Genomic DNA, 26,563 nt, shown 5'->3' with positions numbered 1-26,563 from the left:
TACTATTCATGTTGAAAAGTAACTACTGTCAGTGTAATATTAATAATACTGTTATTTTAAAATTTTTTATTTATAAAAAAGAAGCACTGACAAAACCATAGGATAAGAGGGTACAACTCCACACACTTCCAACCACCAGGACTCCGCATCCCATGCTCTCTCCTGATAACTATTCTATTCTTTAACCCTTTGGGAGTATGGACCCAGGGTCATTATGAGGTGCAGAAGGTGGAAGGTCTGGCTTCTGTAATTGCTTCTCTGCTGAACATGGGCGTTGACAAGTTGATCCATACTCCCAGGATGTCTCTCTCTTTCCTTAGTGGGGCATAGCTCTGGGGAAGTGGGGTTCCAGGACATAATGGTGGGAATTGTCTGTCCAGGGAAGTCTGGTTGGCAACACGTTAGCATCTGGAACCTGGTGGCTGAAAAAAGAGTTAACATATAAAGCCAAACAAATAAACAAATTGTTGACTACTCGTGAACCTAAAGGCTGGAATATTGCAGATTTAGTCTTTCTTTAATGTCGTTCTATTTTAGCTAGCTAGGTCTACTTATAAAAACACAGCTACATCTATCTGTACTTTGATACACATAAATACTTTCCCCTGCATACTTATATATTTAATTCACAAGATACACACACACACATACACACACACACACACACACACACAACCTGTTATTGCACATAGGAAATCTAGACATAATTGAGAATTTTGTTTTAATATGACTAATGTTTTATTTTTACACTTTATTCATTAACATAGAAGTTTGTGACATTTTCCCAGTGAATTCATTGGTTAATTCATTCTAAATGAGGTGGAGGATGCAGATAGATGTACAAGCTGTGCTCATGTGCTATGGTTGAGTACCCAGAATTCCATGCTTGACTAATGATGCATAGCTATGGAAATATATCTGCAGAACAAAAGGATCTCAGCATATGCCCTATCCATTTTAGTTATCATTAATTAGAAAACATTTACTGTTGCAAGTTTTCATCATTTTTATGCTGCTGTGCTTCAGGCCCAGATGTCCAATAGTGGCAAAACTATATGAGACCTAATAATGCCAACAATAAGAACCTCTATAACAGTTTAACATAGCTCATATCAATATGGAGAAATGTTTGTGAGAACTGAAATTTTTATTTTTGCTTTAATTTCAGGGCCCAGTTGACATATTTGTCAAACTAACTCGCAGTCAAACCTATATAGAAAAAAAGTGAATATTTGATTAATATTTTGTTATTGCAAATTGCTATTCTACACTATGGCAATTTAAGTAATATGGATTAACAAAATCTTGCCAAAAAATTTTTGTTTTAATTTTTCTTTGCCAATAAACTTAGCCAGATTTAGGAGGGTGCTGTTATATTTATATTAGACTGTAAAATGCGTTCTATCTCCTTTTGTCTATAGCACATCATCACCTTAGAATATAAACTAATGCTAATGAAAAAGTACTAATAAAATAATGAAATAGATGCCACTGGCTTATATGTGTAAAAGCTATTCTTATACCACTTGTGAAGCAAATCATTCCCAAAGATTTTGTTCCAGTATGGAAGTATAACTTTATTTAATATTTGTCAGGTACTTATATCATAATACAGAAAGTATGTGTAAGCTATCAAGGATAATAAATAGTTGGCTCTCTCCTCCTCTCCCTTCCCTTCCTTTCAATTCCCTTCCCCTCCTCTCTCTATCCCTTTCTACTCTTTCCCTTCTGCTTCCCTCCCTATCTCTCTGTATTCCTCTCTTCCCCTCCCTCTCCTTCACTTCCCACCCCTTCCCTCTCTTGTTATTTCACCTTCAGGGCTATACCACTCTAAATGGGCATTTTCAGATAGAGAAACTGAAGGAATGAGATAAGGATACCATGGCACTGAAATGCCTCCCAGTGCAGTGCAAGCCAGGCCCTGAGCTGGTCTGGTTGTACACAAAACAAAGAAGAAACCAGTCCCCTGCTCCAACTCAGTTATTTTGCTTGTAGACCCCTGGAAAACAGTTTCTGACCTGCCAACTAGTACTTGAAGACAGTTATTCATAGGTAATTAATTGAATATCCTAGAAATTTGTATTTCCTTTTAGCTTATAGGATAGTTTCATTAAGTGCTTTCAGATTATTTTCACTTTGGTTTTTTTTTTAGTTTATCAACACTGAATTATGTTGAAAAATAAACAAACAAATGAAATAAATTTCCATTTTTGCTTACTTATTTTGTTTGTTTCAAGGACATAAGTGATCCTAGAAAAGGATTGACTTGTTTCTCACTGAATTTTCTTTTACAGTAGTAATAATGGTAGCAGATGACATTGTTATATGCCAGGGGCTCTTTTTTTTTTTTTTAAATCTGTGTGTGACCTTTATTTATTTATTATTTTTATTTATTTACTCCCTTTTGTTGCCCTTGTTGTTTTATTGTTGTAGTTATTATTGATGCTGTTGTTGGATAGGACAGAGAGAAATGGAGAGAGGAGGGGAAGACAAAAAGGGAGAGAGAAAGACACCTGCAGAACTGCTTCACTGCCTGTGAAGTGACTCTCCTGCAGGTAGGGAGCCGGGGGTTCAAACCGGGATCCTTACACCAGTCCTTGCACTTTGCGCCATGTGCGCTTGTCAGGGCCTCTTCTAAACACATTCAGTGCTCACAAAAATACAATGAAATAGAAAGTATTACCACTTTCTCTTTAATATTTTGAAGCTATGTGGTACAGAATATATGCAATTTTCTACTTACAACAAAGTTAATGTGAGGCTGGGGGTACAAACCTCTCTGCTATTCCATGAGTGTGTACATTTCCAGGAATGGGAACTTTGTATTGAATAGAAAGAGACCTTTGCTAGATGAAAAAAGTCCGTATCGATAAAATAAAAGATTGATAGAAAACAAGGGGAGAAGGGCACTGGGCAGTGGCACACCTGATTGAGCATATAGATTACCATTACAAGAACCTTGGTTCAAGTCCCTGGTCTCCACCTGTTGGAGGCATACATCATGAATGGTGAAATAGACCTACAGGTTTCTCTCTCCTCCTTTCAAGTTCTTTCTGTCTTATCAAGTGTGTGTGTGTGTGTGAGAGAGAGAGAGAGAGAGAGAGAGAGGGAGAGGGAGAGAGAGAGAGAGAGAGAGAGAGAGAGAGAGAGAGAATGGCCACTAGAAGCAGTGGATTTGATGTGTAGGCTCTAAGCCCCAAGTGATACTGGTGGAAATTAAGAAAATTACACAGCTTCTTAACAATTGCAATCCCTGAATCCTGCAAATTTTCACTATGGAATGACATAGTTTCACACACTAAAAATTTAAAGTCTGTTTCCCCAAGAAAAAGGGAAAGGGGTTAGGAATGGCAGAAAGCAAGAGAGGAGTGGATATCTAAAAGTGAACTGGGGAGAAGAGAAAAGAAGCCACCAGTTAGTTATACATGCTACCATGATGCTATTTGAACTTCCTGGGCAGATGACCCCACCATGTTTCCTAAAGCCCTGCCTCCCTATATCCCGACCCCATTGGGGAAAGAGAGAAACAGTCTGGGAGTATGGATTGACCTGTTAACGCCCATGTTCAGTGGGGAAGCAATTACAGAAGCCAGACTTTCCACCTTCCACACCCCACAATGATCCTGGGTCCATGCTCCCAGAGGAATAAAGAATATGGAAGCTATCAACAGAGGGAGGTGATACGGAACTCTGGTGGTGGGAATTGTGTGGAATTGTATCCCTCTTATCCTATGGTTCTGTTGATATTTTTTACTTTTTATTTTATAAATAAATATTTATACACTCCCCCCCCAAAATAAAGAAATTAAGAAAATTACATTTGTAAGGAGAGAAGAGAAAAGAGATCAGTACAGTGGAGAAGAAAACAGAGAAATGGTAATAGGATACTCTGGGATAAATTGAGAGAACAAAAAACCAATTGATATATGTAAGAAAATACAAGAATGGTGAGTGACAGACACCTAAGCTTTCTAGGACTATACTTCAAAGTAGCATCAGCAAGTAGCTTAATACAGGCTTACATAGTTTTTGAGAATGCCATTGCTCTAAAAATTCTAAATATCTAAGCACTTCCCACATGTCCTCTTTATGGGCAGTAGGCTTTCTGAAGCTTCATATCTTTGTGGTTAGAATGATATATCTGTAGTTGCTTCCCAGCACAGATTTGATGAGTTTTCCTCTATAGAGGATAGCTATACAGAAGGGGTAATGATAGAGCCCATGAGGTAGAATATTTGAAAAATTGAAAGGAGAATGTGGAGTTAGGAAAAGGACCTATATTATGAGAATAAAATTTACACTGCAGGTGCAAGGACATAGATAGAAGCTATTTGATCAAAAGATACAGTTCCTCTTTGAGTTTGTATTTCCTATTTTTAAATTTTATTATTCTTATTATATATAGTTCTTACTATTCTGTAAACCTCCTAATTATATTGGCATACCAAGACACAATTAATGACTCTTCCCTTTCAGGATAAAATAAATCCTATAAACTAAGAGATATATCTCAACCCAATGCTAAAGATAAAAAGAAAACAAAATGTTTCCTTTTTATAAATAAAAAATGCATTAAAAAAGAATAAGTATTAAAAATACACAAGATTTCTATGCTATAAAATATTTATGAGAGATAGTTAATAGAGAGCAAATTCATGTTTATGAATTGGGAGATTTAGTATTGTGAAGATTTAACTTGTGCTCTGTTTTATATATATATATGTATATATATATATATATATATATATATACATACATATATATATAAAGTTTAATTCAATTCACAGGAAAAACATGGCATGTTCTTTTTGAATATTTATTCACTGACTTGAAAATGTATATGAAAATACAAAATATCTGGTATATTGAAGGAAGTAATAAAAAGGAGGCTAGAAGGAAGGTAGTGAGTAGCAACTTGTCTAGATTGACAGGACGAGGTTGGGAGATGAGTGTCTTGTAGATTCCTAGACACCTAACCCGGGGAGATGAGGAGTTGTTCTTATGTGTCAACAACAGTGCTGTAAACCATTAACCCTACTCCCCCAACAAAGTACAGAAAAGTAGCAAAAAAGAAAAGAAAAGAAAAATTAAATACAGTCACAGTCAGTGGATCAGAAGGGAAAAATAATCAGTACTACAGATGAGGGCTGGGTGATGACACAACCAGTTAAGCACACATAGTACTAAGGGCAAGGATCCTCAGAAGGATCTGGGTTCAAATTCCCGCACCACACCTGCAGGGGGGAATCTTTGCAAATGTTTGTCTTTCTTTCTCCCTCTCTATCTCCTATAGAAATTAAAAAATAAAAGACTTTGGGTGCGGATTTGAATAGGTTTAAGACAAATAAGGAGTTTATTATATAGCATTATGGAGGTACACAATGGTGTTATGTAGTTACAGCAATAGGCCACTGGGCGAATATCAGCTAGTCATTATGCTGAAGAGCCCCAAGTCTTTTAAGGTAGTTTTAGGAGAGCTGAGCTCCATGTGTACAGGTCCTGGAAGAAGCAGCCATGCTGGTCCTTGGGGACAAGATCAGGCACCTAGAGTGCAGGAAGAACAGATCCTCAGCTGAGTACACAGGAACAGAGAGTGACTTCCAGCAGACTCTCACTAAAATCAATTTCCATGCATTCATAATCCCTTGAAGGTTTGAGGAAGTTTGTATTATGCTTATAGGCTGATGTCAGTTTTATGCTAATGATGTTCATCAGCCCCATGCTGATTACATCCCAAAGTCATTCTGAACATCATGAACTGTTTTCTAGCAATCTCCCTCTCCCCTCTAAATTTTTCTCAATCCTATCCAATAAAATGGGAAAAAAAAAAAAAAAAGTCCTTCAGGAGCAGTGGATTCACAATGCTGGTGCTGAGCCCCCAGTGATTAAAGAAAAAAAAAATACTGTAGATGAAGGAAGGTCAAGAATCTTTGGGGAGTAAACAAAAACATTATAATAAGAACAAAAGAAATGAACTATGGGTCAAAGAAAGGATACAGTATAGATTCAACATAATACTACATCAGAAAATTTGCATTCGCTAAAGTGAGCCATACACATTAATTTATAGTGATATAGTTGTTATAATAGGCATTACATCAAATTTAATGAATTATACAAGAATAGAAAATTTAAGTTTACTCATTTTTATGTAAAATGATAAAAATAATATTTGTTTAAATAAATTATTGTGCTCTTATATAATACATTAAATCATATGGTTTGCTAACTACATTAAATTTTGTATTTATAAACACCTTTATTGCAATATTAGGCTATATTTAATTCCTTATATATTCATGTCATTGTTAGCTGTCATGATATTATGACAAGCTCTAGATTTATCAATAGCTATACCTAAATATATGCATATTAAAATTTACACACAATACAGTAAATATATACACTCAACATATAATTATACTTCCTATGAAACAGCCTGACTTTTTATTGCCTTCCTTCTTCTGAACTACAAAAAGCTCTAAAAATGATTTATGGCTTTAAGAAAGGATGAAACAAATTATCTTTATTTGCATATTGTGCTATTTCTTAAGTGACAAGAAAGTACCCCTAAATAATTTGTTTTAAAAATTAGTTACCTTATTTTAAGCTATTTAAGCAATTCAAAATTAACATATTATTTGTTTTCCTGCATAATATTTCACTCCATGTATAAAAAGATTTTTAGGGCACTAGGGCATTCTGTTAACTAAACTAAGCTGTGATAAATAGATTGACAGAGATATAAATATATACTTATATAGATATATAGATATAGATATATAGTAATATGTATGAATATAATCATCATCTTTGAAAATAAAATATAAAATAATAGCAATAGCTGAATAAAGAAAATTATGGTGGTCCAGCAGATGGTGCAGTGTATATAACATTGGTCCTAAGAATGAGGTCCCGAGTTCAACCCCTGGCAGGACAGCAAATGTACTAGAGTGATGTCTGGTTCTTTCTCTCTGCCTGTCTTTCTCATGAATAAATAAGTCTTAAAAAACAAAATAGCACCTTCCATTTGAGATTTATGTATTAAAAAGAAAATTATATAGTCATACTTAAAGGAGACTTAATTTAAGTATAAATTACTGGATGGAGGTTATAGATTTTAAATTTTGTTTGAATTAGTTTATAACTCATAAACTTACTAAATACAGTAAGACCACTATAAATTTAAAGGAGACAAAGAACAAAGAAATGTATTGAAAATAATAAGAGGACATGGCTGGGTTTAATTGCAGGGCTTAATATAACATTTTCTGGGTACAATTCAACACATTAAAGAATTACAAGTCAATAGGAACATTACTGAATTTAATATATGATACTGAGCAATTAAGAAAAGTTTGGAGAAATAATAAAACAAAATGTACTTATGTGAAAATGTTCTTCTACATACAACATGAACATACAGATTGAAGCAATAACTAAATAACAGCCCCCACCTTTACATGTTAAATATTGGGAATATTTCTATTTTTGCTTTTATAGGTTAAATTTGAATCAGGACACATGAATCATTAAAAAATGGATTCATAAAATTCTAAGTTAAAGATGTTCAACTGAGTCTTATTTTCTGTACTGTTAATTCTGAATTCTGAATCGTCTGTTTCTCCAGACTAAATTGTTGAACTGTAAGGAGTGGATACAAATGAAATCTCTAGGTGCTCCTGAGATTCTAGAAAGGAGCATATATCTTTCCCTTAGAGAGTCAGCTGCCACTTGAGTCAACTTTGATATGTAGAGTTAAGGTTAAGTGCTAGTTTTAGGGAAATTTTTGAACCCTGATCTCTGACTTTGGGGAAAGATGGCTAACTGTAATTACTTTACAGTTGTGTTTTTTTCTTCTTAATTTAAGAGTTGAGTATTTTGAGAGTTGAATATTTGAGGGAAATCAAAGTACTTCCACAGGGAGATGAGAAATTGTACCCATATGTCAACAACTACACTGTAATCATTACCCCCCCACACCACCTCAACCACCACCATAAAAATAAATAAACAAACAAGGACTGAAAGGAATTCTCAAAATGAAACTTGGGCTGGATGTGGTGTATTGCACCAAAGCAAAGTACTCTATCTAGGGAAAAAGAGGAAGGAGAAATTAGAGAGGATACTGGGGGCTGGTGCATGATGGTTGAAATGAACCTAAATTGAGGGTGAAAGTGTTTTGCAGATACCTATCAGGAAATGAGACATTGTACTCATGTGTCAGCAACTGTACTGCAAACCATTCAACCTTCAATAAAAAGATTTTTAAAAATGGGACAAAAAATTAATACAGGGGTATTTCTCCATAGGGTACCAACCACCAAAGTTCTGTGTCCCCCCTGCCCAGTAAGTCTAAGAGACAAATTGAATACATTTTATGTTAAGTCCACCTGCTTTAACTACATTCTCCATAGAAATGAAACCATTTGGGTAGTTTTCTTTCAACTCTATATTTATTTGACAAACTTAACCACCCCCCCAGTTCCATCCATTTTGTCCTGAAGTGTGCAGTATCATATTATTTTCATGGCAGAGTAGTATTCCATTGAATATATATTAATTTCATGAAAGACAGAGAGAGAGAGAGAGGATGCAGTGCTTTGCTCTGGCTAATAATGATGTCAGGGATTGAAACTTGCATCACCAAATCTCAGATATAAATATTTGATTGCACATCCCCACTCCACCCAAATGGTTACTTCTTCAAAAATAGCTCAGGAAAGAGGAAATACTTGGAACTATACTCTAGACCTGAGGTCTAACTTAATGTACCTAAATAAATAAAAACATATTCAAAGCAGACTGAATCTGAGAGAAAATGACATTTAGTAGCATATAGTCAGTATTATACATTTGGACCTAACACTGAGCAACTCATATATTAAAATATGATTTTAGAAAACAAAATTAAGTTGAATAAAGCTACAGCATAATTGATTTCTTTTTTATGTTCATCATGCAAATTAATAGCAAGTGACAAAATTCCTAAAAAACTAAGCAAAGTAACTAATGATAAGATAAAAATGTTTATTACAAATATCACCAATCTTACCAAAAAAGCAATAATTGCTAATTGAAATGTTAGATATATTTGAGCTGCCAAGTATTGCATGGCATCAAAGTTAAGGGAATATATTTTTTTCCTTTTTAATTTTTTTATTTATAAAAAGGAAACACTGACAAAACCATAGGATAAGAGGGGTACAACTCCAAATAATTCCCACCATCAGAACTCAGTATCCCATCCCCTCCCTTGATAGATTTCCTATTCTTTATCCCTCTGGGACTATGGACACAGGGTCATCATAGGGTGCAGAAGATGGAAGGTCTGACTTCTGTAATTGCTTCCCCGCTGAACATGCTGAACATGGGTCTTGGGAAGGCCATCCATACTCCCAGCCTGTCTCTCTCTTCCCGTAGTCTGGCAGGGCTCTGGAGAAGCGGGGCTCCAAGACACATTGGTGGGGAAGTCTGTCCAGGGAAATCTGGTTGGCATCATGGTAGCATCTGGAACCTGGTGGCTGAAAAGAGAGTTAACATATAAAGCCAAACAAGTTGCTGACTAATCATGAACCTAAAGGCTGGAGTAGTGCAGATGAAGAATTGGGATATCTCTGTTTTGTAGATAGCTAGTAAGCATATTTTAGTTCTATTCCAAAGGGCCTGTGACTATACTAGTTTTTTTTCCTGATCCTGAAACTGATAATTACTTAGATCTAGCTCTATAAATTCATAATGCAAGCTAGTTGCAAGGATGATATTTAAAACTTTTAAGAATAAATTGTATGCAATAAATATAATAGAAACTAAAGTTTATTTGCAAATAATCTTTTTCTCCTTATCTTTTATTTATATTTATTTTTCCCTTTTGTTGCCTTTGTTGTTTTTTTGTTGTTGTTGTTATTGATGTTGTTGTTGATAGGACAGAGATAAATGGAAAGAGGAGGGGAAGACAGAGAGGGGGAAAGATAAGACACCTGCAGACCTGCTTCACCACCTGTGAAGCAACTCCCCTACAAGTGGGGAGCTGGGGGGTTAAAAATGGAATCCTTACCTGGGTCCTTGTGCTTCGTGACACAAGTGTTTAACCAGCTGCGCTACCGCCCAACTCCCTACTTGCAAATAATTATAATTGACACAGTAAATCAAACATTTTCTGATATGGTAATCAGAGTATCACCCTATAAACAACCACCAAGGACATTTAATTGCTTTATGTGTTGGAACCCAGGAACTATCAACAGTCTTACAAAAATAAGAATTAAAGTAGAAATGTGGTATGTACACCAAAGCATAGGAATTCTGTTAAATATCTTTCTGTATGTCTACGTAGCCAGAAGTCTTTCCCATATTACTGTATATATTGTCTCTGTAGTTTGAAATATGCAATTCTCCATTATTTCTATACAGAAAATTCAAACATATAAGACCAAGTTGTATGGAAAGAATAATATTCACAAAATGTATGAAGTTAGCGGACCAAAGGAGAATATTCACAATAAGAAACCAGAACAATTTAAAGCAATTAATGGATACTATACCTTGTTATCAAGAAAGTACAATTCAATAAACTATCTGGGTTTCATTTAAGCAGAACATAAAATAGAGACCATGTGTTTCAATTTATCAGTCTTACTTTTAGAGTTAGATTTATGCCTTGATTAAATTTTAAAAATTTACTCATTGTCACATGGAGTTGTATTGCAGTTTCCAAACCTAATCCAATGGTCATATTGTGCTTAAACTTGTCACTTGTACCTAAAGTATATTCTTATAATAAAGATTTCAAATTCTGAAGCAGTTTATAAAAAAATATTTATCCTTTAGCCCTTCCTTTAACTTAATTTTGAGGACTATAATTCTGTATCATTAAATGACTTACTATAAAAAATAGAATAATATGCACAAAAGGTCTTAAATACATGTTTATTAAATAAAATAAATGAGTAGTTATTTTAGAAAATGCCAACATGCACAACAAATCCCATTTAGGAGTTTAGTACTTTTTTCAACTTTAATATTGATAAATAACACATAAAGTAATTATTTTAAATCTTGTATTTATTCATTGATAAGAGAGAGTGGAAAAAGCATGGAGTGAGAGAGAATAAGAGACAGACGGAGAGGGAGAGGGAGAGGGAGAGGGAGAGGGAGAGGGAGAGGGAGAGGGAGAGGGAGAGAGAGAGAAAAGCATCACTGTGGCATATGCACTAGGGACCTCATGATTGAGTCCAACACTTTAACTACTGTACCAGTTCCTGTTCTTTACCGAACAGATTTTTTATTCTTGGAGATTAGTTTTGAAAAACCAACCCTGAAAAGATTAATGTAGAAACCATATTTTTATATTGAATCACAAATAGTTGTTTTAGTGCCATGATATAAATGTGTTTTCACTTCCCTAGAAATTTTATTTTGATTTACTAGTTTGTCACATTGAGAATATTGTAAAATGATCTTAAGTATTCAATTAGCTATATTCTTTGTTTTTTTTTCATAAATGTGATAAGATGTGAATAAGTAATGTACAATTTTAGAGATAAAAACATCCATCAGGATCTAGTTTGAATCATTGTTAGGGAAATATATTTCATCTTCAAGATAAATATAATTCACCTATTGCTTGAGGTTGTGGGAACATTTTTATTAAAATAGCAGTTTATAATACTTTATAGGTTTTAAATATGTATATATTTATATATATATACATACAAGTATGTATACACAGTACTAATTATATGTATACTCAGTACTTCATACTTATAATCAAAAGTCAAATTTCCTTCTATCACCATAAAACTGACCCTTTTAACTCAATTTAGCAGGTCTCTTTTCCCCCTTACCTTTTGATAATCAGTATAACTTGTAGTCTTAAGTTTTTATTATTTGGTTTATTGTCCAGTTGTTTCATTCCATTATCTACTACATATGAGTACAAATATATCATACTTGTCTTTTCTTCTTTTGAATTATTTCTCTTAGCATAACACTTTTTTAGTCTGTCTATGTTGTAGCCAGTGGCAAAATTCCACTTTTTTTTAAAGCTCATTGGTTGGTGGGAACCAATATATATTCTCTTTCTTCTCACTCATTTATTGATAGGTACTTGGGCTTTTTTCAAGTCTTGGATATTGCATTGAACAAGGGATTGCAGGTATATATTCAGACAAATGTTTTCAAATTGTTTGGATAAATACCCAGCAATGGAATATCTGGATAACATAGAACTTTTATTCTTATTTTTTTGAGGAGTCCCCACACTGAATTCACTTTCTCTACTAAATTGCATTATCACAAGCAATGTATCATGGTTCCATTTTCTCTGTATCCCTGTCAACTTTCATTATCTGTTGTAAGGCGATAGTTCTTAATTGATTAGAGCTGTAGTTCCCTAATATTAGAGATGGTGAGTGTTTTTAATGAGCTTATTTGCTTTCTGTAGGTCTTTAGATCATGGTCTGTTCAGGCTCTTTTTCCATTAAAATAGAAAGATGGAGGTTCCATGGACTCTTGCATGATTACATGATTTTTTTAAAAAATTTTTATTTAAGAAAGGATTAATGAACAAAAACATAAGGTAGGAGGGGTACAACTCCACACAATTCCCACCACCCAATCTCCATAACCCACCCCCTCCCATGATAGCTTTCCCATTCTCTAGCCCTCTGGGAGCATGGACCCAGGGTAGTTGAGTGTTGCAGAAGGTAGAAGGTCTGACTTCTGTAATTGCTTCCCTGCTGAACATGGGCATTGGCTGGTCGGTCCATACTCCCAGTCTGCCTCTCTCTTTCCCTAGTAAGGTGTGTCTCTGGGGAAGCTGAGCTCCAGGACACATTGGTGGGGTCTTCAATCCAGGGAAGCCTGGCCAGCATCCTGGTGGCATCTGGAACCTGGTGATTGAAAAGAGAGTTAACATACGAAGCCAAACAATTTGTTGAGCAATCATGGATCCCAAACTTGGAATAGTGGAGAGGAAGTGTTAGGGAGGTACTCACTGCAAACTCTAGTGTACTTCTGCTTTCAGGTATATATTTTGCAGTAGTTTATGGATACGTGTGCACATAAACTCTCTATCACAGAAACTGGTGTATATCTAGGTTATGGGACTTTGTTAGAAAGTGAACTACCTGAGCTAAAATTAGAGTGTACTATAAAAGGAAAAGTCTCACCTGAGTAATGAAGCTGAAGGGTTGTCATTCCACACGTGAAGTCTCTGGACACAGTCGGAGGTGAAGCATGTTGAAGTGGCAATCGTTGCATTGGTTAGGTTGTGATCGGCGGATGCAATATTATTTGGTTTGGATTGGGAGATGCATACGGGAAAGTGGGCCCTATCCAAGGGTTCCAGGACTGGGGGAAGTAGGGGCTCTATAGTGGAGATGTGAGGTTCCTGCTGTCTTAGGGTTCAAAAAGACAATCGATAGTTAATGTTATCATCACATTATTTGGTAATTGGATTAACTTTGAAAAGTCCTTTTGTTATGGTTTGCTGTACAGTATCCAGTATCTTGTATATAGCTGTGCTATTGGATGCTTCTAATCTACTTGGTCTAGGCTTTTGAGAGAGTCCGCATATCAAATACACAGCCTATATATTAAAAAGATTCAGTTTGTGTTTTACATGATTTTACTGCTCCTGGGTCTTTTTAAAATATTTTAAAATTACATGATTTTACTGCTCCTGGGTCTTTTTAAAAAATTATATTTCAGATATATATAAAGAGAAACAAAGAGAGAAAGAAGAACCACAGCATGGGAGTTTGATAATCCGATGTAGTGCAAGGGCTAAATCCTGGACCACACTCATGGTGAGTCATGCTTGTGAGCTATCTTCAGGTTAGTTAGATAGTTAGTTAGTTATGGATCGAAGGTCTCACATACGTAGTATTTAATTATTTTGGCCTCTTTTTGATCACATAGAGGGTCAGAGAGGACAGAAATGATAGCACTGAGTTCCTCTGGTGACATAGCACCTCTCGTGTAACGTAGGTCCAAACCTGGCCTGATTGCTTGGCGAGGAATATGTTCAACTGATGACCTCTCTTTCTTTGCCCCTGCCTATGCCACTGTCCATTTTTAAACAGACTTTTTGTTCTTTTTGCTCTTATTGAGATTTATGAGTTCCGTATATGTGTCACATGCTAATTCCTTGTCTAATTTATGACTTGATTGTCATAAATTATTGTCTTTTGTTCTAATAGGTTATTTTTCATTTTAATACTTTATTTTTTTTTACTGTGCAAAAGCTTTTTTATGTAATCCCATTTTGTTTTATTTTTTATCTTGCTTACTAGTTGTAGAAGACATTCAGAAAGACATTGTTAAGACTGATGTCTGAGAACTTTTAGTTTCTATTTTCATCTATGGAATTTATGACATCAGGTCTTATATTTGAGTTTCCAGTCCATTTAATTTTTTTCTCTTGGTTTAGATGGTAGTATCTTTTTTCTTTTCTTTTCTTTTCTTTTTCTTTTCTTTTATTTTTTTTTTCTTGCCTCCAGGGTTATTGTTAGGGCTCAGTGCCTGCACCATGAATCCATAGCTCCTAGACCATTTTCCCCCCTTTTGTTGCCCTTGTCGTTGTAGCCTTGTTGTGGTTATTATTGTTGATGTCGTTCGTTGTTGGATAGGACAGATAGCAATGGAGAGAGGAGAGGAAGACAGAGAGGGGGAAAGAAAGACAGACACCTGTAGACCTGCTTCACCGCCTGTGAAGCGACTCCCCTGAAGGTAGGGAGCGGGGGCCTGGAACCGGAATCCTTACACATGTCCTTGTGCTTTGTGCCACGTGCACTTAACCCGCTGAGCTACTGCCTGATCCCGGGTAGTATTATTTTGTTATTTTGCATTCGTCTGCCTAGTTTTTACAACACAATCAGTGAAGGGACTCCTTTAATTTTATACTCTTAGTTTCTTTCTTATAAATTACTTGCCCATATATGTGTTTATTTCTAAACTTTTAATTCCATTCCATTGCTCTGTGTGTTCTACAATGAATCACAGTTATTAAGTGGGGGATTTGCTGAGAAGTGAGATTGCAGAGCTGAGTTTTGGAAAAAAATATATCAATATGTTGAATATTTCCCTTAGTCTGTAGATGAGGAACCCAAGGTAGAATTGTGTAAAGTAGTATTCTCAGTGAGACTCTATAGTTCAGTTTCAATAATTTTTCTATATGAAAATGAGAAACATAAAATAGGAGAGTGTTTATTTTTAGTACACACAAAAGATAGTGAGAAAGATAATTTAAAATAATTCTTCTTCTTCTAATAACTAAAGATAAATTGAAAATGTAGGACCAGAAAGAAAGTGAGGAAAGCAAGGATCTAAGGATGCAAAATTTATCTTAGGTTTATGCTAGTGCCAATACTGTAGTCAAAAGCTTCTGAAAGAGAAAACTTTTTTTTTTCTTTTGCCTCTAGGGTTATCTCTGGAGCTTAGTGCCAGAACTGCTCCTGGCAGCCATTCTTTCCATTTTACTGGATAGAATAGGATAGAGAGAACTTGAGAGAGGAGAGGGAGATAGAAAGGGAGAAAGATAGACACCTTCACATCTGCTTCACAGCTTGTGAAGCATCATCCTCCGTGTAGGTGGGGCATGAGAGCTCAAACCTAGATCCTTGTGCAGGGGCTCATATCCAAATCCTTGTGTGGGTCCTTGTGCTTAGTATTATGTGCTTAACTGGGTGTGCCATCACCTGGCCCCAAGAAAATACTTCTTATGTCTTAATAACTTAGTTTTGTCCATTATTATTTTAAATATTAATAAAGAAAATATGTTTTATGTTGCTTACATAAATTATTTATATACTTTTTCAAACATTATAAATTTCTTTATTGGGAGATTAATGCTTTATAGTTGAAGGTAAAATACAACAGTTTGTACATGCATAACATTTCCCAGTTTTCCACATAACAATTCAACTCCTACTAGGCCCTTCTTTGCCATCATGACCCAGGACCTGAACCCTCCCCACTGACCCCAGTGTCTTTTACCTTTGGTGCAATACACCAACTCCAGTCCAAGTTCTGCTTAGTTTTTTCCCTTCTAATCTTGTTTGTCAACTTCTTTGAATAAGATCATCCCATATTCATCCATTTGTTTCCGACTTAACTCACTTAACACGATTTCTTCAAGCTCCAGCCAGGATGGGGTGAAGAAGGTGAACTCACAATTTTTAATAGCTGAGTAGAATCCCACTGTGTAAATAGACCACAACTTCTTAGTCACTCATCTGCTGTTGGATACCTGAGTTGTTTTCAGGTTTTGGCTATTACAAATTGTGCTGCTATGAACATAGGTATACACAATAAAATAAAAAATTAAATAAAGTAAAATAAACATTTACAATTCAGTTGCCTTAGTTTTACAGTTAAAATATGATTACTATTATTCCAGTGAAATTACTGTTCAACGCTTGATGTCTCGTCATCCAATCTGGTCTCCTACGCCTACACTGAACTTCTCTGTTCCAGACTCTTGGAAAACAGAGTTGGCAGTCAGCTGAGGTAAAGAACAAACACCTCATCACAGACCCCTGCAAGCGTCAACCCGGCTTTGACCTAGCACGTTATGATTGGGCCCTCCTTAATCGCTATCGAACAGGCCATGGCCGGTGTGCCGCTATGTTCCATCGCTGGGGAGCCAGAGACGACCCAAACTGCCCCTGCGGATACAGACAGACTATGACCCACATAGTCAATGACTGCCACCTCTCCAGATTCAAAGGAGGTCTCGAAGCTTTACATCAGGCTCAACCTGACGCTATTGACTGGCAACGGAAGAAGGGCAAACGCTAGAAGAAGAAGAAGAACTGTTTTACCCAGCAATGAGTTAACTAACGGCACATTTTTCCAAAGTTATCTTTTCCACTTTCAGTTATTAAAAAAACATGCTTGATTTGTGGAAAATGTTAATTTTATTCATTTATTTTCCAAATTGTGCACTATGCCTTATGGGATAGAAAATGGTATGTCCTTACCTGTAAGGAGGAAGTTTTACAACCAGTGAAGCATGTCAGCAGGTGTCTCTCTGTCTTTCTCTTCCTCACCTCTCAATGTCTTTCTGTCTCTATCCAAAATGAAATGAAATAAAATAAAATGTCATGCTTACTTAAATACTATTTCTTTCTGAATAAGATCTATTAAACTATTAAGGAGTAAATGAACCAGCTAAGGTGTAATGAAATATTTATTCACTTGTTTGGCTCATAACAAAAATAAATAAATAAATAAATAAATAAATAAAAGCTATATTGCTTCTCTGACACCATTCCCAATAGGGTTCCCAGTTCTCTAGAAACTGACTTTTTATAATGTTTTATAATTATATTCATGCACCACTTGTGCATTCACACTACAATTAATATAATATGAATTTCTTATAATAAATTGACATCTGGGGGGCTGGGTGGTGGCACACCTGGTTGAGCTCACATTACAATGTGCAAGGAACTGGGTTCAAGCCCTCGGTCCCCACTGCAGAGGAAAAGCTTCACAAGTGGTAAATCAGTGCTGAAGGTTTCTCTCTCTCTGTCTCTATCTCTCTCTCTATCTTCTCTCTCTCTCTCTCTCTCTTTCTGTCTCTCTCTCTCTCCCTCTCCAAATACCCCTTCCTCTCAATTTCTAGCTGTCTATATCCAATAAATAAATAAAGATAATAATAAATAAATAAATAAATAAATAAATTGACATCTGTAGGTTGGAACAAAAAAAAAAAAAAAGGTAAGCCCCATAGACCCCAGGAACAAAATAATATTAGTAGGAAAAGTTACCTTAATGAATATGCTGGGGGCCAGGTGGTAGCTCAGAGGGTTAAACTCTCATGTGGCACAAAGCAAAAGGACTGGCATAAGCATCCAGGTCAAACCCCTGGCTCCCCACATGCAGGCAGGAGGGGTCAACTTCACAAGCGGTGAAACAGGTCTGCAGGTGTCTCTTTCTCTCCTTTTCTCTGTCTTCCCCTCCTTTCTTGATTTCTGTCTGTCCTATGCAACAACAAAAACAATAACAACAAGGACAACAAAAATGGGGAAAATAGCCTCCAGGAGCAGTAGATTCATAGTGCAGGCACCAAGCCCCAGTGATAATCCTGGAGCCAAAGCAAAAACAAAACAAAACAAAACAAAAACAAAGGAAAGAATATTCTGACAATATAAGTATTCTGCTTATATGACAAAAAAAGGTCAAAGATGGCTAACATGATTGCCTGAATAGCTATTTAAAGATATAGATTGAGAATGCAGTTCTTCTCTATGTAATACCTACACTATAGTTTTGAAAGCTTTTCATGATTAAAATATGGAATTTAAGCCTATATTAAATTTTATGTATTATGTATGGACACCTTAGAATTTGAACATTTCTATAGAATAAATAAAATAATAGTACTTTCTAAAAAGCAATGTAGCCTGTAGAAAATGTGACTGACTAGATTCAACACTTTTGTCAGTGTGGATACAATGTGCTTGTAAAACATAGTCTGTAGGTTTTCTCATATAAGAATTTTATCTTGGAAGTGGGGTGGTAGTGCAGCGGGTTAAGCACATGTGGCGCCAAGCGCAGTGACCAGTGTAAGGATCCCGGTTCCAGCCCCTGGCTCCCCACCTGCAGGGGAATCGCTTCACAAGTGGTGAAGCAGGTCTGCAGGTGTCTATCTTTCTCTTCCTCTCTCTGTCTTCCCCTCCTCTCTTCATTTCTCTCTGTTCTATCCAACAATGACAACATCAATAACAACAATAACAATAACTACAACAATGAGAAAACAACAGGGCAACAAAAGGGAATAAATAAATAAATATTTTAAAAAATTAACTTGATCCAAGTGATTGAACGCACATGTTACAGAATGCAAGAATCGGGGTTCAAGCCCTGGTTCCTACCTGCAGAAAGAAAGTTTTGCGAGTGATACAGGGCTGTAGGTGTCTCTCTATCTGTCTCTCTCCCTCTCCATCTCCCCCTACCTTCTCAATTTCTGATTGCCTTTATCCAATAAATAAATAAATATTTATTGGATATTTAAATATTTATTTATGGAAAAAAATTATTATTTTTTTTAATTTGTAAAAAGGAAACATTGACAAAACCATAGGATAAGAGGGGTACAACTTTGCACAATTCCCACCACCAGACTTCTGTATCCCATACCCTCCCCTAATAGTTTTCCTATTCTTTACCCCTAAGGGAATTTTATATTCATCCAGAGAAGTGATTCTAAGTAAATAGATATTTGAAATTCAAAAGACTTGTGTGTATGTTTTCTGATTTCTCGTTCTTATTTTTTTAAAAATTTTCTTTATAGGGGAATTAATTTTTTATATTCAACAGTAAATACAATAGTTTGTACATGCATAGCATTTCCCAGTTTTCCATATAACAATACAACCCCCACTAAGTCCTCTGGCATCCTTTTTGGACCTGTATTTTCCCTCCTACCCCTGCAAACCCAGAGTCTTTTACTTTGGTGCAATACACCAATTCCAGTTCAGGTTCTACTTGTGTTTTCTCTTCTGATCTTGTTTTTCAACTTCTGTCTGAGAGTGAGATCCTCCCATATTCATCACTCTGTTTCTGATTTATTTCACTTAACATGAATTTTTCAAGATCCATCCAAGATCGGCTGAAAAAGGGTGAAGTCACCATTTTTAATAGGTGAATAATATTCCATTGTGTATATATACAACTTGCTCAGCCATTCATCTGTTGTTGGACACCTGGGTTGCTTCCAGGTTTTGCCTATTACAAATTGTGCTGTTAAGAACATAGGCATACATAAATCTTTTTGGATGGGTGTGTTTGGTTCCTTAAGATATATCCCCAGGAGGGGAATTGCAGAATTATAGGGTAGGTCCATTTCTAGCCTTCTGAGAGTTCTCCAGACTGTTCACCACAGAGGTTAGACCAATTTACATTTCCACCGGCAGTGCAGGAGGTTTCCTTTGACCCCACAACCTTTCCAGCATTTGCTGCTGTTACCTTTTCTGATGTATGACATTCTCACAGGAGTGAAGTGATATCTCATTGTTGTCTTTATTTGCATTTCTCTGACAATCAAAGACTTGGAGCATTTTTTTTTTTATGTGTTTCTCGGTCTTATGGATCTCTTCTGAGATCAATATTCTGTCCATGTCCTCTCCTCATTTTTTGGATGGGGTGATTAATTTTCTTGTCCTTGAATTTGTCAAGCTCTACATACATTTTGGTTATTAAACTCTTGTCTGATGTATGGCATGTAAAGATCTTCTCCAGTTCTGTGAGAGGCCTCTTTGTTTGGGTAGTGGTTTCCTTTGCTGTGCAGAAGCTTTTTAATTTGATGTAGTCCCACAGGTGTATGCTTGCCTTAGTCTTCTTTGTATTGGATTTGTTTAACTGAAGATATCTTTAAAATTTGTGCAGAAAAGAGTTCTGCCAATATTTTCATCTTAAGTATTTGATAGTTTCTGGTCTAACATTAAAGTCCTTGATCCACTTGGAAATTACTTTTGTATTTGGTGAAATATAATAGCTTAATTTCATTCTTCTGCATGTTTCAACCCATTTTTTCCAACATTTGTAGAAAAGACTCTGCTTTCCCCATTTAATAGTCTGGGCACCTTTGTCAGAGATTAGATGTTCATAGGTGTGGGGGCTCACTTCTGGGCTCTCAATTACATTCCACTGGTCAGTGTCTATTCATGTTCCAGTACCAAGCAGTTTTGATGACAATGGCCCTAGGGATCTGGGAGTGTTATGCCTCCAGTTATGTTCTTTCTTATCAAGATTGTTTTGGCAATTATAGGTCTTTTCTGGTTCCAGATAAACATTTGTAGCATTTGTTCTATTCTCCTATAAAGTGTGTTTGGGAACTTGATGGGGATAACATTAAATTTGTATATGATTCTAGGTAGTATATTCATTTTGATGATTAATTCTGCCAACCCATGAACATGGAATATCTTTTCACTTCTTTGTGTCTTTTTCAATTTCCTTGAGTACTGACTCATACTTTTCAGTATATAAGTCTTTGACTTCTGGGGCCAGGTGGTGGCACACCTAGTTGAGCACACATGTTACAGTGTGAAAGGACCCAGGTTCAATCCCCCCGGTTCCCACCTGCAGGGGGAAAGCTTCACAAGTGGTGAAGCAGGGCTTCAGGTGTCTCTCTGTCTCACTCCATCCCTATCATCCCCTTCCCTCTTGATTTCTACCTATTTCTATCCAATAAATAAATTTAAAAAAATAAAAAATTCTTTCACTTCCTTGGTTAGGTTTATTCCTAGATATTTTATTGTTTTTTGTTGCTATGGTAAAAGGAATAGATTTCTGGATTTAAATTTCTTCTTTTTTTAAAATTTTTTATTTAAGAAAAGATTAATGAACAAAAACATGAGGTAGGAGGGGTACAACTCCACACAATTCCCACCACCCAATCTCCATAACCCACCCCCTCCCATGATAGCTTTCCCATTCTCTAGCCCTCTGGGAGCATGGACCCAGAGTCGTTGAGGGTTGCAGAAGGTAGAAGGTATGGCTTCTGTAATTGCTTCCCCGCTGAACATGGGCGTTGACTGGTCGGTCCATACTCCCAGTCTGCCTCTCTCTTTCCCTAGTAAGGTGTATCTCTGGGGAAGCTGAGCTCCAGGACACATTGGTGGGGTTTTCAATCCAGGGAAGCCTGGCCAGCATCCTGGTGGCATCTGGAACCTGGTGAATTTCTTCTAACTTAGTGTTTGCATAGAGGAATGCCACTGGCTTTTGAATGTTAATTTTGTAGCCTGACACCTTACTGTATTACCTGATGATTTCCAAAAGCTTCTTGCTGGATTCCTTAGGTTTTTCTATGTATACTATCATGTCATCTGCAAATAGGGAGGGTTTGACTTCTTCTCTTCCAATCTGTATGCCTTTAATTCCTTGCTCCTGCCTGAGTGCTATGGCAAGAACTTCCAACACTATGCTGAATAATAATGGTGATATTGGGCAGTCCTGTCTAGTACCTGGTCCAAGGGGAAATGCTTCCAGTTTTTCACCATTGAGTATGATGTTGGCTGTAAGTCTGCTATATATAGACTCCACTATCTTGAGGAATTTTTTTCCATCTATTCTCGTTTTTTGTAGTGTTTTGATCATAAAGGGGTGTTGTATTTTGTCAAAGGCTTTCTCTGCATCTGTTAATATGACCATGTAGTTTTTGGTCTTGCTTTTATTGATGTGGTGGATCACATTGATTGATTTAAGTATATTAAACCAATCTTGCATGCCTGGGATAAACCCCACTTGGTCATGATGAACAATCTTTTTAATACACTGCTGTATCTTTTTGGCTAGAATTTTGTTCAATATTTAGCGTATGTTCATCAGAAACATTGGTCTATAGTTTTCTTTTTTGGTTGTAATTCTGTCTGCTTTTGGTATCAAAGTGATGTTGGCTTCATAGAAGCTGGAAAGGAGTATTCCAGTGTCTTCAAACTTCTGGAAAACTTTTAAAAGTAGAGGTATTAGTTCTTCTTTGAAAGTTTTTTTTAGAATCCAATTTTAAAACCATCTGGTCCAGGAATTTCATTTTTCAGAAGGTTTTTGATAACTGTTTCAATTTCATTAGTTGTGATTGGCCTGCTGATGTTATCTAGTTCTTCTTTATTTAATTTTGAAATTTCATAGGTGTCGAGGAAATCATCCATTTCTTCCAGGTTCTCTAGCTTGGTTGCATATACTTGATCATAGAAGTCTCACATGACATGTTGAATTTCTGTAGTGTCCATTGTGATATCTCCTCTTTCATTTACGATCTGATTTATTTAGCAGTTCTCCCTTTTTTGTTTTGTGAGTCTGGCTAAATGTTTGTTGATTTTGTTCACTCTTTCGAAGAACCAACATTTACTTTTGTTGATCTTTTGTATGGTTTTCTTATTTTCCATGTTATTTATTTCTGCCCTAACTTTAGTTATTTTTGACCTTCTGGTTGTTTTAGAGTTCCTTTGTTCTTCTTCTAGGTCTTTAAGATGTGTCATCAGGCTATTTATTTGCACTTTTTCTTGTTTCCCGGTGTGTATTTGTATGGCTATGAACTTCCCTCTCAGTACTGCCTTAGCTGTGTCCCAAATATTTTGATAGCTTGTGTCTTCATTGTCATTGAACTCTTGACACATTTTGATTTCTTCCTTTATTTCCTCTTTGACCCAGTAGTTGTTAAGTAGTATACTGTTGAGCTTCCACATTTTGGGACTACTACAAATCTTTTCTTATTGTTAAGTGTTAGTTTACATCCACTGTTGTCAGAGAAGATGGTTAGGATGATTTCAATGCTCTTGAATTTGCCATTGCTGTCTTTGTGGCCTAACATATGGTCTATCCTTAAGAATGACCCATGTGGACTTGAGTAGAATGTGTATTTGATTCTTGGGATGAATGACCTGAAAATGTTTAATAGTTCTAGTTTATATCATCATTTATCTCCCTCATTTATTTATTGATTTTCTGCCTAGATGATATGAGAGTGTGGGATGTTGAAGTCCCCTAATATGACTATGTTGCTGTTAATATATTACTGTAGCTCTTTCAGTACATGCTTGATATATTTAGATGGCTTCTTATTGGGTGCATAGATGTTAATAATTGTTAAGTACTCTTGATTGACTGATCCTCTGAGCATTTGCTGGTATAGCCTGAGGGTACTTCTTCCCAAGCTAGTGCTCTCTGGGTTGGAGAGAACTCAACTGGAGCCGATCTAGGCTGCTGCGTGGGAAAGGGATCAGGAACTTGTGCCGCACTAACTTCACAGGAGATACACTCTGGAACTCTCGGAGCAGGAAAGCAATTTCCAAGTGTCTTTAATCAGAAGAGCAGCTGTTTTTATACTCTCCAAGTAGGGCGGAAACAGGATGTGATATAGAGAGGGTGGAGAAAAAAGTGACTGGTGAAATTCAGAGTGTGACAAGGAGAGGATCAGGGTGTGACAAGGAGAGGCAGTGGAGCAGGTGAGAATTCTACCACTAAACCACCAATCCCCTGGAGGGAGTGTGGTGCTTTATGTAAATGTAAAAGTGATTTATGTAAATAGACCAAAGCTTTGAATGGTATTAAATCTATCCCTATATAGGCATATGGTTAAGCAAAAGCCAGGGGGAGCTGGCATACTATCCAACATCTCCCCCTTTCTTTTTAACTATTTGCCATAGTATCAGGAGTGTGGGGAACTTTGTGAGGCAGGGAGACTGATAAGAGGCACACTTTTTGGGGTTCTACTGTCCCTCCTTGCTCAACCTCTCCATGGAGAGAGAGACTAACAGGATTGACACACCCCTCAGGCTCAAGCCCTTCCAAGCTCAACCATATCCTCACAATTCCCCAACATCTCCCTCTTACTTAATGGCCATATATAACTGGGTCAATGTATGTAAAAGGCTTCATCTCTGTCAGGGGAATAGCAGTGTAGGGGTGAACAGAAACCTGTTGGGAAGAAAGCAGAATGATAGCGTGTAAGTGTCTTCAAAAAGAACTAGCACAAGACAGGGAGGGATAAGTAAGAGTAGCAAGAGACAGAGTGAGCCTGATGGGTGGAGGAGTGGGGGCCTGATAAGCCGAGGGGCTAGAGGGGTGATCTGGCATTGCAAAGTCCTGAGTCAGCTGGCGGAAAGTTCTATGAACTGCTATAGTCATTCTTCAAGAAGTCCAGCAGTATAAAGGGAGTGTCCAGCAAGTTCTATAGAAGCATCAGTCCAATGTCAACGGCCAGGAAATAAATGCCACACGTCTATCTTGATGGAGGAGGACTGCCACTGGAACTTTTCTTCTCTGTAGAGAGTGACCTGGAACCGCCAAAACATGATGGGCGAAACAGAAGCAGGAAGAGCAGACACTGATGGTTGAGAGAAAGGCAGTAGGAAAATCTTGTCCTTTGGAGTCTGTGAATCAGGTTCTCCAGATTGTGTCAGGTCACATCATGGGTTTCAGGGGATGGCTGTAATTGTGGGTGATGTCAGAGGTCAGGGGTCCAAGATGGATTTCTGGGGATTCTATATGAGCAGATGCTTCTTTATGCGAAGGCTTGTCATAGCTGTAGTCAATTACTTATGAAAAAACTTTGTAACAAATTAGAAGTTTACTACAATTGATAACTCAATGATTATAATTGGTTTAGGTATCTTTATAATTTCGTGTAAAGGTCATCTTATGTGACCTCATGTAGCAGTCTCTAGCAAAAATTTCATACTGAATTTAACTCACATATATTGATTCTTAACTATTTTTACATTGGGTTTTTAAGCAAACTCAGGTTACTAGAGTTAACACATCTTAGTGACAATTTTTTTTGGTACATTTACAATATCAAATTGATGCCAAATTTTTTGTGGATTAATTTCCACAAGATAGCTTACAGGACATTTTTGGGGGCTCTCCAAAAATGTCCTGTATAGAGGTTTTGTATTTTAACTTAGGAGATGATGAATTTTCACATTGAATATTTAGAGTTTTACCTTAAACACTCAGTTATTTTAATGAATTGATTTTACCTCTTCTGGTAAGAATGTAGCTTCAAAGTTACACTTTAACCGTTAAGTTAATGTTTACCAAACTTGAAACACGCATATTAAACATATAGTTTATAACACACAGGAGGAGAAAAACTTGTAAATAAGACATATCATTTCAAATGAGAATTTAGATCTACTGTCATAGTTGAACCATCTTTACTCACACAGATTAAGACTAAACATTTCATATTTATATCAAGACTTAAAAATAAATCAAAAAGACGAATGAACAATTTTTGGACTGTTTCTGGACGTCTCCAGAAACCATGGCTGCGTCCAGCAGTTTTATATAAAGTCAGTTAACTTTCAGAGTACTCTGAGCACAATGGGTCATACAAAAATTTTGGTCACTCAATTCACTCAATTTTTTTTTTTTACTCACTCACTCACAAAACACAACTGGCCAGTCATAGCATAAGACATTCGGGGGGGGGGGAGAGTTCTGTGAATCATATATATATAAATTTTTTGATTCTGCCATGCTGTATTATGGATCCTGGGGTGCATCCTCCAGCCAGTCCTCTTGCAGCCAGTCTTCTTGCAGTGTTTGTTGTTCTTCAGGGATATCAGCACCATCATGTGGGTATTGCCAGACATGGCGGGCAGGAACCCAAACAGGCTTGGAGTAATTTTGTGAAAAAATGCATGCAAAACCCCTCCCCATAGTCAACAGGGGGTCAGGTCCTTTCCAAATTTTATCAAGTGGGTCTTTCCATTTGACTTTAATAGCTGGGAGGGTGGGTGGTGTTTGCCAATGAAGAATAATAGGAGGTTGGTCTGAGTTTTTGTAAATATTAAAGAGATTTAATGTAGTTAAGGCTTTTGCCAGCTAGATATTTGGGGGGTACATTTCCCCTTTTTCTTTATTTAATTGAGCCTTAAGAGTTTGCTGGGCCTCTCAACAATGCCTTGTCCCTGTGGATTATATGGAATGCCTGTAGTATGAGTAATGTTCCAGAGGGAACAAAAATCTTTAAATTGTTTGCTGGTAAAAGTAGATCCATTATCCATTTTAAGTTGAAGATGTAAGCCCATTACAACAAAACAGG

Source organism: Erinaceus europaeus, chromosome 10 (assembly GCF_950295315.1).
Source record: "Erinaceus europaeus chromosome 10, mEriEur2.1, whole genome shotgun sequence".
Classification (NCBI taxonomy): domain Eukaryota; kingdom Metazoa; phylum Chordata; class Mammalia; order Eulipotyphla; family Erinaceidae; genus Erinaceus; species Erinaceus europaeus.
The sequence above is the reverse complement of the archived record's forward strand: the minus strand, read 5'-3'. Positions refer to the sequence as shown.